Consider the following 13,547-nt stretch of genomic DNA (forward strand, 5'->3'; position numbering starts at 1 on the left):
CACTGCTGTAAACAAAACACTAGTATATATATGGAATCAGTCAATGTGTCTTAATACAAGGCACAATCATTAACTTAAATAAAAGTTAATCATTATGAAAGAGAGAGAAGAAAAGAAAAACTTGCCAGAGCCTCCACACAAAGGGAAAATCTCTGATCTTACATTAGTCTATTCATTGCCAGAGACTAGCTTTTAAACTGAAGTTAGGTCACATGATCTTCTAAGAAATAAAACTTTATTTGTAAATACCATAATAGACATGGGTCAAAACAACTAAAACTAAATAACGACTCTAAACAAATATAGATAAGAGCTAGGGCAATACTACAAATAACATTTAAACATATATTCTGCTTTGGAGTTAAATAAGAAACAACTGTAAAAATTTCAAAAACAAAATGATTGCTGGCACAAAAATCATCTAGCTCACTCAAAAATGCTTATTTGGATGAGTTTTTGAGGGCTCCCCATAAGGGGGTTATGGTGAGATATGTACTTGGGACTTTTTAAGTGAAGCTCACTGCGGTGCAGTCCCCCCTAGGGTGCCCCACTGCTCTGCTAGGATAGCTGTGTGGCCAGTCTGCGATTTTAATTTAGGGCTCCTTTTACTAAGATGCGCTAGCAGTTTTAGCGCGCGTTACAATGCCCCGCACGCTAACGCCTCCATAGAGCTGGCATTAGTTTTTCCGCGTAGCGCAGGGGTTATCGCACACTAATCTTCAGCACGCGCTAAAAACGCTACCGCAGCTTAATAAAAGGAGCCCTTAGTATCTAGTGTAAACTACCTAGATATTTTCATTCACAGAACATTGAATTACCGTATTTTCACCCATATACTGCGCACCCATGTAAAACGCGCACACGGGTATAGCGCGCGGGGAACACAAATTTATGTAAAAAAAATTTAATATAGCGCGCACACGCGTATACCGCGCATGCTAAAACCTCCTCCCGCCTACTCCGAACCGGCATCCTCCCCCCCGCTCGCTTACCCGAGAGAGCATTTTTTTTTTCATTCGAATCCAGCATTCCCCCCCCCCCGCTCGCGTCACCCCCCTCCCCCGCGATCCTACATCCCCCCCCCAGCACCGCAAAACATCTCTTACCCGATTGGGCACCGGCACCAGAACCAATGCACAGGATGTGCCAGTGCCAGTGCCCGAAGATCCTCCCTCGTTGGGTTGGGCTGGGCTGGGCGGTACGGTGCGAGAGAGATCCTCCTTCTTCCTGCGCCGGGCTGGACTAGGCTTTGAGCATTTGCGCATGCTCAAAGCCTTCTGGTCTCGCTCTCTCTGGCACTGGCACATCCTGTGCATTGGTGCTGGTGCCGGTGCCCAATCGGGTAAGAGATGTTTTGCGGTGCTGGGGGGATGTAGGATCGCGGGGGAGGGGGGGGGTGACGCGAGCGGGGGGGTGAGGATGCCGGTTTGCAGGGCGGATGCCGGATCGGATTGAAAAAAAAAAGTTGTAAAACGCGCTCACACGTATAACGCGCACAGTTTGTAAAAATCGTGTATAATGCGCGCGTTATATGCGTGAAAATACGGTAATGTGAATATGAACCCTGACTTTCCTGGTTTTCAGACCACTCCTATTATTCTATTGAGCACAGACACAGAGCTGGTTTTGCCTCTGCTCCTTTCTCATATCTCTCTTAACTATCAGATTTAATGTATTCAGTATTTCTCCTCCCCCCCCCCCCCGCAACATCATCAAGGCGTAGAAACAGGACAACTGATTAAAGCTGTTACTCCACTTGCCACAAGTCTGTACAGTCAACTCCGCTTAAGTGCAAGCCCTCTGGACCAGACTGCGACATACGCTTAAACGGAGTGTGTGCTTAATCGGAGTACCACTTTTTAGTCATGAACATAAGAAGTTGCCTCCGCTGAGGCAGACCAGAGGTCCATCTTGCCCAGCGGTCCGCTCCCGCGGCAGCCCATCAGGCCCATTACCTGAACAGTGGTCCCTGACTAATTTTGTAACTGCCTCTAATCCTATCCCTATAACCTACCTCTACTCCTATCTGTACCCCTCAATCCCTTTGTCCTCCAGGTACCTATCCAAACCTATAAGAACTTAAGAATTTGCCTCCGCTGAGGCAGACCAGAGGTTCATCTTGCCCAGCGGTCCGCTCCCGCGGCGGCCCATCAGGCCCATTCTCCCGCGGCGGCCCATCAGGCCCATTCTCCCGCGGCGGCCCATCACAATACGCTGTAGTCAAATGCAATAAAACTTTTAATTAGCAAAAAACACACAATTTAATACGGTTCAGTTTCAGAAACAGCACTGTTCCGTCAAATGCAATACACTGTAAACCTTTTTTAAACCAACATTCTACTGAAATAATCAGTCATTGTTTTCTGCACGCAGATTGCACAATATCTGACTACTGATGCTGTAAAACTGTCCATAGTTGTAACATCCATTTATCTCCAGATAACAACGCAGCGTGTGTAAGGACTTTAGCACATCCGAGAAGGAAACAATCTCTGCAGGTGTTTCAATAGTCGTGATGACCGCAGCAGTATCTCCATCCTCATCAGATTCTTGGTTGTCTGCAGTGTCCTTTATGACTGTACAGATATTGGAATTAGTGCTGTCAGATGATGTGGGCACATCGTTGTTAATGGCGACATACAGCTCAAACTCTTGTGGCAAGAGTCCAACTGGGAGTTCATTGGATGAAGTGTCAGCTTCATTTGTCTCATCAGATGCGTGAACGAAGCTCGCCCGTCGATAACAATTTGAAATCGTTGATGATGAGAGTCGACTCCACGCCTCCCGTACCATGTGAAGAGAGTCAAGCACCGTCATTTTTCTCGCATTTTTCAGCAGCTCATAGGCTGGATTCCATGCTTGCATCAATCACTGCCATCACATATCTTAAGATGAGCGACCTGTAATGACGTTTGAAGTTGACGATTATCCCCTGGTCCATTGGTTGGATCAAAGATATCGTGTTTGGTGGCAGAAACATGAGTTTGATGTTGGTTAGTCTTATGTCATTGCTGTTTGCTGCATAGTTATCACACAGCATTACAATGTGCCTCCTATGCCTTCTCATCAGATTGTCAAGTTTCTGCAACTATTCTATCCAGTGTCACCGTCATCCATACATTTTTGTTTCTTTCATATTCAACAGGCAGGCATTTAATGTTTTTGAAGCACCAAGGATTTCAATTCTTTCCAATCACCAGTAGCTCGAGCTTTTCACTACCGTCCATATTGCAACTGAGCAGCAATGTCAATCGTCACTTTGGCACCTTGAAACCAACAGTTTCTCTGTGTTTGAAAGCCAATGTTCCATCAGGGATGGTACACTCGTACAGGTCCATTTCATTGGCGTTGAAAACGTTGCATGGTTCATATCCACCAATGACTGATGGCAAGACTTCCATGACCCATCTTTCTGCACCAAACTCATCAGTGTCTTGTTTTTCACCATGCTGCTTCTTAAATTTTATGCCGTTACAAACTTTCCATCTCTCTAGCCATTCGTTTGTTGCTTTGAAGTCTTCTACACCGAGTTCTTCGGATAGCTGTGCTGCTTTCTCCATCATCAGAGGCCCATTGATTGGCAGTTGATGATGTCTAGCTTCAGCAACTATTGCAACAATGCCTGTTCAACGTCTCCAGCCTTTCCAATTCTTTTCCGATTCCTGGTAGGATTGCTGTTGTTTTGCCAGTCTTTCAATATGGCTTGCTTTTTTTTTTTTTTTTGTGAATCCAAGAAATCTGGCTAAGATGAGCGCTGTAATGTTTTGCAATAGAGACCTGACTATCCCGTTGGTCAAGTCTCTTTAAGACATCGACACGTTCAGCCGAAGACAAAGATTTTTCTCCACACAGCGCCCTAGTGCAGTTCCGAAAGTTCAAACACCTGGCCAGGCCTAGACTACTGATCTGAAATACGTAGCTCATTCACGTGAGAACTACTGAATGATTACTTCTATTCAGTCTTTACCTGCGAGGCACCAGGGCATGGGCCTTGGCTGGATGCAAAGCAAAGCTTGGATGACCCATTTCAGAAGTTTGAGTTCACACCAGCTGATGTTTACAAAGAACTGTCAAGACTCAAGGTGAACAAAGCCATGGGACCGGACAATCTGCACCCAAGAGTGCTCAGAGAGCTATGCGATGTTTTGGTGGAACCGTTAGCCATGCTCTTCAATCTCTCCCTAAGTACGGGAAGGGTCCCCCTGGACTGGAAAACTGCCAATGTTGTTCCTCTGCACAAAAAGGGTTGCAGAGCGGAGGCTGCGAATTACAGACCAGTAAGTCTCACATCAATAGTGTGTAAACTCATGGAAACTCTACTTAAAGGGAAATTAGACACGATATTGGATGAGGAGAATCTGAGGGATCCCTGTCAACATGGATTCACTAGGGGAAGGTCATGCCAATCCAATCTTATCAGCTTCTTTGACTGGGTGACAGGAGAGCTAGATTCGGGAGAGTCTCTGGAGATAGTGTACTTGGATTTCAGTAAAGCGTTTGACAGTGTCCCACACCGTAGACTATTAAACAAGATGAAATCGATGGGGTTAGGTGAGAAACTAACGGCATGGGTCAATGATTGGCTGAGTGGAAGACTTCAGAGGGTGGTGGTCAATGGCACCCTATCTAAGACATCGGAGGTGACTAGCGGAGTGCCACAGGGCTCAGTCCTGGCGCCATCCCTTTTTAACATATTCATAAGAGACTTGACCCGAGGGCTTCAGGGAAAAGTAGCGCTGTTTGCCGACGACGCCAAACTGTGTAATATAGTAGGTGAAAACGATCTCACGGATGGTATGGCGCAGGATCTGATCAAGTTGGAAAACTGGTCCTCAAAATGGCAGCTGGGCTTCAATGCAAAGAAGTGTAAGGTGATGCATCTCGGCAGCAGAAATCCATGCAGAACATACACCTTGAATGGAGAAACACTAGCTACGACCTCAGAAGAACGGGACTTGGGAGTAATCATCAGTGCAGACATGAAGGCTGCCAAACAAGTAGAGAAGGCCTCATCCAAGGCAAGGCGGATGATGGGATGTATCAATAGAAGCTTCGTGAGTAAACCTGAGGTCATAATGCCACTGTACAGAGCCATGGTGAGACCTCATCTGGAGTACTGTGTACAATTCTGGAGGCCACATTACCGTAAAGATGTACTTCGAGTTGAGTCGGTCCAGCGAATGGCCACTAGGATGCTCTCCGAACTCAAGGGTCTCTCATACGAGGAAAGACTGGGCAAGTTGCAGCTCTACTCTCTAGAGGAGCGCAGGGAGAGGGATGACATGATTGAGACATTTAAGTACGTCACGGGTCGTGTCGAGGTGGAAAACGACATATTCTTTCCTAAGGGACCTTCAGTCACAAGGGGGCACCTGCTAAAACTCAGAGGAGGGAGATTTGGTGGTGACACCAGGAAGTATTTCTTTACAGAAAGGGTGGTGGATTACTGGAACAAACTACCGGTGCAGGTGATCAAGGCCACTAGCGTGCTCGACTTTAAGAATAAATGGGACATCCACGTGGGATCTCTACGTGGGTCGAGCAGCACTCTGACTTAATGGGGTGGGACAGTAGTGTGGGCAGACTTGATGGGCTATAGCCCTTTTCTGCCGTCATCTTTCTATGTTTCTAACCAGAGTGAACGTAACGTGAACAAATAGAGGAGGGACCTATAACATCAGTGTGGATAAGTGGATTGTGTGCTTATCAGAATTGCAGTTTTCCGGAGTTTATGTCTATTGACTTTAATGTAAAAAAAAAAAAACGGGACCATGTTGGTAGGATGCAGATAACCGAAGCGTGCACTTAACCAACCTGCACTTAGGTGGAGTCGACTGTATATGTAATAAAAGTTTATTTTTTTTAACAGTGGTATGTTGGAAGTATAAAAATGAATAAAGATTAAAAAAAAAAAAACCACCCAGTGGTGTTTTGAGGTATAAACACAAAGCATCCTTTAATATGTAATCACTTGGCTGTCTCAGTGATGCAGAAAGAAAATTTATATTGATGGGTTCTAGTCATAGGGAGATCAGAGAAACTTCTCTGTAAGGCCTTTCAATAAAGGTTATTGCCGTGTCCTGTTTATTATTCATGCTTAGTAACATGCTGGGTACTAGGAGTGTGGTTTCCAAAAAAAATAGTCTCTCTTACTGAACAGATCATTAACAAAATAGTTACAGCACACAGTCCAAGTACCATTATCTTTTCCCATAAAGAAGGATCAGCTGGTTCAACTTACCTTTGTGATTTTACGCACCACTTTGATGGAAGACACATCCATAGGTTTGCACAGATTTTGCTATCATCTATGCTTGCCTGCTGTAAGGAAGTCTGGATGCCAGAAATATCTTGTCTTTTTGGATCAGCACCTTAATTCCCTATTTTACGGCTGACTGAAACTCATCTTGTTCAGTTTTCAAAGAATTTGATTTACTTAAGGGTAGAGAGCAACCCGGTTTAGGATGCTTCTCTTCCTCCAGTATTAAGATGTCTTCCTCCTTGTAATCCTATGTGCCACTCTTTTCCCATAGCTTTTTGCCAGTTTAAAAGAGGGGTGGGGAGAGCATACTTAGGAGGGCAGAGATTGAGCCAGGAAGTCTCAGTGGCTAGTAGAGAGAGAGAGAGAGAGAGAGAGAGAGAACAAAATGCAGAAAGGAAATAATAGATGAAAGGGCAATAGAGAGAGAGAAAAAAAAAACCAACAACGAAAGAGCAGAGAAAAATCTGGGGGGTGTACCTAGAGAACAGAAAGCAATATAGGAATGGGGTTAAACTAAGTAGGGGATAAATATGGGGAGAGTTGAGCCTGAAAAAAAGAGAGAAAGTGTAGAAATGAGGTGTCAGGCCCTAGAGGGTAGTCCATAAGAACAAAAGCATTGCCATTCTGGGACAGACTGAAAGTCCATTAAACCTAGTATCTTATTTCAAACAGCAGGCATTTCAGGTCACAAGTATCCGGTGGGTTCCCAAAAGAGTAAATTATATTCCATGTTGCATATCCCAGGATAAGCAGTAGATTTTCCCAACGCATCTTAATAATGGTTTATGGACTTGTCCAAACCATTTTTAAATCCTGCTACGCTAATGGCTTTTACCACATTTTGGCCAACACATTCCAGAGCTTAATTATTCATTGAGAGAAGAAATACTTTCTCTGATTTGTTCTGAATGTACTATTTAACTTTATTGTGTGCCTTTAGTCCCTGGAGTTTTGGAAAGAGTAAACAAGCAATTCACATGTATCCATTCGACTTCACTCAATATTTAATAAGAACATAAGAATATCTTTACTAGGTCAAGCCCAGTAGCCCCGTTCTCATGGTGGCCACAATCCAGGTTCCTAGAACCTGGCCAAAACCCAAAGAGTAGCAACATTCCATGCTACCGATCCAGGGCAAGCAGTGGCTTCCCCCACGTCTTTCTCAATAACAGACTATGGACTTTTCCTCCAGGAAATTGTCCAAACCTTTCTTAAAACCAGCTACGCTATCTACTCTTACCACAACCTCTGACAATGTTTTCTAGAGCTTAACTATTCTCTAAGTGAAAAAATATTTCCTCCTATTGGTTTTAAAAGTATTTCCCTGTAACTTCATCGAGTGTCCCCTAGTATTTGTAATTTTTGACAGAGTGAAAAATCGATCCACTTGTACCCGTTCTATGCCACTCAGGATTTTGTAGACTTCAATCATATCTCCCCTCAGATGTCTCTTTTCCAAGCTGAAGAGCCCTAATGGTTTCCTCATACGATAGGAGTTCCATCCCCTTTATCATATTTGAACCTTTTCTAGTGCCGCTATATCTTTCTTGAGATAAGGAGACCAGAATTGAATGCAATACTCTAGGTGAGGTCGTACCATGGAGAGTTACAGGGTCATTATAACATTCTTAGTCTTGTTAACCATCCCTTTTTAAAATAATTCCTAGCATCCTGTTTGCTTTTTTGGCTACCGCCGCACATTGGGTGGAAGGTTTCATCATATTGTCTATGATGACACCCAGATCCTTTTCTTGGGTGCTAACCCCCAAGGTGGACCCTAGCATCCAGTAACTGTGATTTGGATTATTCTTCCCTCTGTCATATCTCGTCAGCCATGTATTTTTCCCAAGTTGAAGAGTCCCAGCTTCTATTTCCTTTCCTCACAGAGTATGCATTCCATACCCTTTATCATTTTTGTTTCTGTTCTAATTCAGTTGTATCTGAGGTTCTTAAACTTTTTTTTGTTCCGGCACCTTGTTTACTGATCAATGAAACACTTGCAGTCACCCCCTTTCCTAAAGCATATGACTACTGGCAGCTACATATGTCACTGTTAGCCACTTAACAGTGCTGATAACGTGTTGTTAAAAGTACACTTGTACATCATTTTACTACCAAAGAAGTTGCACTCATAGTTATTTGCAACGCTACATAAATTGTAAATAAAGGGAGCCACCCAGATTTGGCTGGGTGGCAGATAACATTGGGCGAAGGACAGCTGGAGGAAGAGCAGGAAGAAAAGAAGCTGAGGTAGGAAGGGCTAGGATTGGTGGGGGATAAGAAGAGGGAGGAGATTGGAGAAATAAGGTTAGCTGATTTGATGGAAGAAAGATTAGGGTGGGCTCAGAAAGGTTTGAAAGGGGAGGGGGTTTGTTTTGTGAATTTGGTGGGCGGGAAGAAGGGATTGTGAGAGAATAGGAGAAGAGGAAGGTTAGGAGCAGGGAGCGGAGTTTCCCTCCCTAGTGAGGTTGTTATTGGGTTTTGAGTGGGATGGGTGTTCTGAGGTCGGTCGTAGCTTTAAGTGCTGGGGCCTAGATATGAACATTTATTTTGGAAGGGGTGAAGTGAAGACTTGATATGGGAGTAATTGAAATATGGACTCGTGGGTGACACCGCCGCGAGTTAAGGGGCTTGACGGCACCGTAAGTCACAAAAATCTTATAAAGTAATATATTGTATACTGGAGCTAGTTTACAAGTTTGTATTTGATATATGCTGAAATTTGTTATCAGCTATTGAATTTGGTTCTGGAATTTAATAAGTTGATATAAATAAAGCTGCGGCCAATGTTATGCCAACAATTCTAGGTGTACTGTAGTTATTTGAGTTGAAGTAGTAATTGAATGTATGGCTGATATCCGAGTCCCAATTTTATGTTCTTGAATAAAATGACAATTTAAAAATGATACATACTAGGAAACGTTTTGGCCCGGATTTTCTAAACAGCACCTAAGTTAAGTGAAAAAACACAGTTTAAAACGCTATTTAAAAAAAATGATTGCTGCTAAATACAAATACAATACCATTAGTAGTCAATTATTCAGGAAAGATCTGTTTCTACAGGAAGCTGTATACTATGGTAACTCAAATAAAGCAGGGAGAATCCTGGCAAATTACCTTAAAGTAAAAAAATGGAGAGAAAAGATTACTGCTATTAAAGATGAAAAGGGCATAATATATACTAAGCAGTCTGATATTCTATACCAATTTCTACAATATTATAAAAAACTGTATTTCTCTGATTTAGATACCAAAAATACTAGCAAAATTGAAGAATTTTTACAATCTTTTTTTCCCCCAATTCTTTATTCATTTTCAAATTTACAATAAGTGTAACAAAATATTCAAACAAATTAACAATAATTATCACTTAATCATCAATGGTACAAATGTTATGTTCTTAACTCCCACCCTTCCCACCCTTTCTTATCATATAATCAATACCTTATACAATATGTAATATAAATTTACCCTTCCCTCCCTCCTCACAATCGAACTTATAAATTTAAGGGGAAAAAAAATAAATAAATAAAATGCCATCTAATCGGTACAATACTTTGTAAATGGATCCCACACATCCTGAAATTTCCATTATATAAACCTGACATAAGGAATTCCACCAGAAATTATAATTTAATCTACTCCAATTTTTCCAATTATATGTAATTTGTTGAATAGCAGCCCCAGTCATTATAAGTAGTAATTTGTTATTATTTGTAGAAATCTGACTTTTTGCTCTCATTGCCATACCAAACAGCACAGTATCATATGATAACTGGGTGGCCTGGTGACCCAAGAAGTCCACCTGAAAGCATAAGAACTCCATATTAAATTGATTACTAAGGTTTTTCCATTTAGGGAACCCCGCCTGAATGGCATGCTTCAGTTGCAACCATCTAAAACTTTCTGATTTATTAAGGCCATGTTTATGTTGCAACTGTGAAAATTCAAGCATTTTACAATCTGTTAAGGGACCTAAAATTCCAGATCACATAAAAGATTCCCTTGATGCTTCTATAACTTTTCCTGAAATCCAAAATGCATTGAAGTCTCTCAAAATAGGTTTGGCACCAGGAAATGACGGATACACTGTGGAATTCTATAAATCTTTCCAATCCAGTTTATTATCTTATCTTTTTAAATTATATCAAACACAACTGTCAAAGTGTCAGTTATCTGGATCCATGGCTGAAGCTTTGACAATAGTACTCCCTAAACCAAATAAAGACCTGATGATGGTGATTAATTATAGGCCAATATCATTAATCAATGTAGATGGGAAATTATTAGCTAAATTTTTGGCTCTTAGATTGGAAAAAGCTCTTCCTTATATCATCGGTATGCATCAAACGGGTTTCATTGCTCACAGATATTTCTCTAATACAGTGGTCTCAAACTCGTGGCCCGGGGGCCACATGCAGCCCGTCAGGTACTATTTTGAGGCCCTCGGTATGTTTATCATAATCACAAAAGTAAAATAAAACAGTTTCTTGATCATATGTCTCTTTAGCTATAAATTACAATATTATTATGAAGACTTAGCCAAAAGGAAAGATTTGTAAACTATAAAGATTTTTACCTCATGCAAAATTGTCATTTCTTTAATAAGACATTAACCATTTTTTCTGAGGCCCTCCAAGTACCTACAAATCCAAAATGTGGCCCTGCAAAGGGTTTGAGTTTGAGACCACTGCTCTAATAATACTATATTGGCTCTCCATGTACTTAATTTGGCAAATTTATTGGATGTTCCAGCTTTTTCACTGTCTCTTGATGCCGAGAAGGCATTTGACCGTGTTGAATGGTCTTTTATTTATCAATATATGAAATGGTTTGGGCATAGTTTTGTGCAAATGATAAAAACACTTTATAGTTTTCCTTCTACTAGACTATATATCAATAACATTTTTACTGAAAAATTTCCTTTAGAGAGGGGAGTTCGACAAGGATGCCTCTTTTCTCCCCTTATTTTTATCTTATTTTAGAACCTTTACTATTGGCAATTCAGCAAGCAGTGGATATAAAGGGAATCTTATATGCATGTCAAATGTACAAAGTTTCTGCCTACGCAGATGATATCTTGTTGCATTTGACTAATCCAGAATTATCTATTCCTTCTTTGCTTCAACTGATTTTGGAACCATCTCAGGTTATAAGATAAACTGAAACAAATCTGAAGTCCTCCCGTTAAATGTTCATAGTGTTAAAGGTTTATTTGACCCTTTTCCATTCCCATGGAAAGATGATGGAATAAAATACCTAGAAATAATAATCCAAAGAACATTAGATGATACTATTCTTGCCAATGAAAAACAAATATTGATAATGGTTAAGGAGATGTGTGAGCAATGGAATCCGTTACTTCTTACTTGGTGGGGGAGAGTACAAACAGTTAAAATTATGATTGCGCCGGTAATTTGCTACCAGACGAGTATGCTTCCTATCTATTTTCAGATCTTTTATTAAAAAAAATAAATAGAACTATTTTGGATTTTTTGTGGTCTGGTAAGACCCCTAGAATTGCCTTATCTTCATTACAAAAAAAGTCAACTTAACGGTGGAATCAATTTTCCAAATTTTTATAAGTATCATCAAGCAAATATTCTTTGTCAAGGTATGTACTGAGTTCTTCCAGAACTTTTAGAATGCTTCCCGGATTGGCTTGCTCTTGAAACGAATCTGATGGCTCCACTCTGACTTAATCACTTATTAAGTATTGGACTTCCAAGGATCTATAAAGATAATATAATTTTTCAAGCTACTTGGAAGACTCTAAGATCTTTGGATGCTATGTTGCCACTCCCGGTTAAGAAAACAAAATTTCAATCTCTATGGTTGAATTCTAAAATTATGATAGCAAATTCAAAAATCTTATGGAAAGAGTGGATAAACGCCAGTATTAGAACATTAGATGATGTATGTCCCCAAAATAATCTGCTATCTTTCACCCAACTACAGCAGACATTTGACTTACCAAGAAATCAGTGCTTTAAATGGCTACAATTAAAACAAGCAATTATAAAAGGTTTTCCTGAAAGGAGGTCATTAATAGGACAACATAACTTTCAATTCTTGTGTTTTCAAGTGAACTTCCAAGGTCACCAAGCCTCTAATTGGTACAAGTTGCTAGGTGAATACTCAAATAAAAAACATTAGACAGGTCTGCGAGATATTTGAAGCTTGGAGACACAGTATAATATCTCATTAAAACAATGGCCCCCAGCTTTGGAACTCCCGAGTGCACTGTCTTTCAGCTGCATCGATGAAACAAACGTTATTGTATAGAGTTTATTGGACGCCGGTGAGATTACACAAAGTAAATAATGTAAACTCAAATAAATGCTGGCACTGTAATCTATAGGTGGGAACTCTAGATCACCTTTTATTTCAATGCCCTTTAATATTAATTTTTTGGAAATCCATATGGAGCAAAATAAATCTTATTCTTGAAGTTCCCATTCCATTAACATACGGAATAATTATGTTTTGAACTTCTATAATGAATAAGAACCCTCTTAAAAAACATAAGGACAAACTCCTTTTGATAATGATGGGTGTGGCTTTTTTTTTTTTAACACTACCAGCACCTCCAGACCTGTCGGAGATTTTGGAGCATTAAAAACCGGCGCTTCAGTTTTGTGCCTCATCCGGGCATTGATTGGAGTGCTCGTTTTAATATTGATGAGCTTGTAATCTGTTTACATATGATTATCACAGGCAATTAGAAACCACAGAAAAGACCTTGATTAGCCATTTTGGGCATCAATAATTAATATACTATGACACTAAAATTGGTTTAGCGTTGATCGTTAAAGGTATGGTGAGTTTTGAGCATATAGCTTCAAGGTATTTTACCTTTCAAACTGCCTAACCTTCTCATTTTCTTTCCTGATCAGAGACAAATAAATCACACACCTGTATGCTCCTATTCATATGAGCACTCACACACCTAACATACAAACACCCAAACCCCATAAATTCACACATGCATTTACATGCCGAGAGGTTGGAATATTCCATGAGCTATGTTCCACCCGCTTTCCCCACTAATTTTATTTTGCTACTTTCTTTTTTTGTTTTGTATTGTTAATTGGAAAATTGAACAGTTTTCAGTCAAATCCAGTTTTTAGTTGAAGACTAGCACCTTACAGGAAGTTGGCCTTCTGCTAATGTTCAGTTGATGAGGTAAAAGTTTATTTTTTTTGTGACTGCATGCTGGTGTCCATCTCTGTTACCTCTAAAATAATCTATAAAAATGTTTGACAAATTTGACAGTAAGCAAAAT

The 13,547-nt window shown here is 40.6% G+C and overlaps 1 protein-coding gene across 1 annotated transcript in view; it reads left to right on the top strand.

The window, feature by feature from the left end:
* Positions 1-13,547, top strand: part of CDH2 (cadherin 2) — a 486,773-nt gene that overhangs the window by 335,165 nt on the left and 138,061 nt on the right. The window lies entirely within an intron of this gene.

Source organism: Geotrypetes seraphini, chromosome 2 (assembly GCF_902459505.1).
Source record: "Geotrypetes seraphini chromosome 2, aGeoSer1.1, whole genome shotgun sequence".
Taxonomy (NCBI): Eukaryota; Metazoa; Chordata; class Amphibia; order Gymnophiona; family Dermophiidae; genus Geotrypetes; species Geotrypetes seraphini.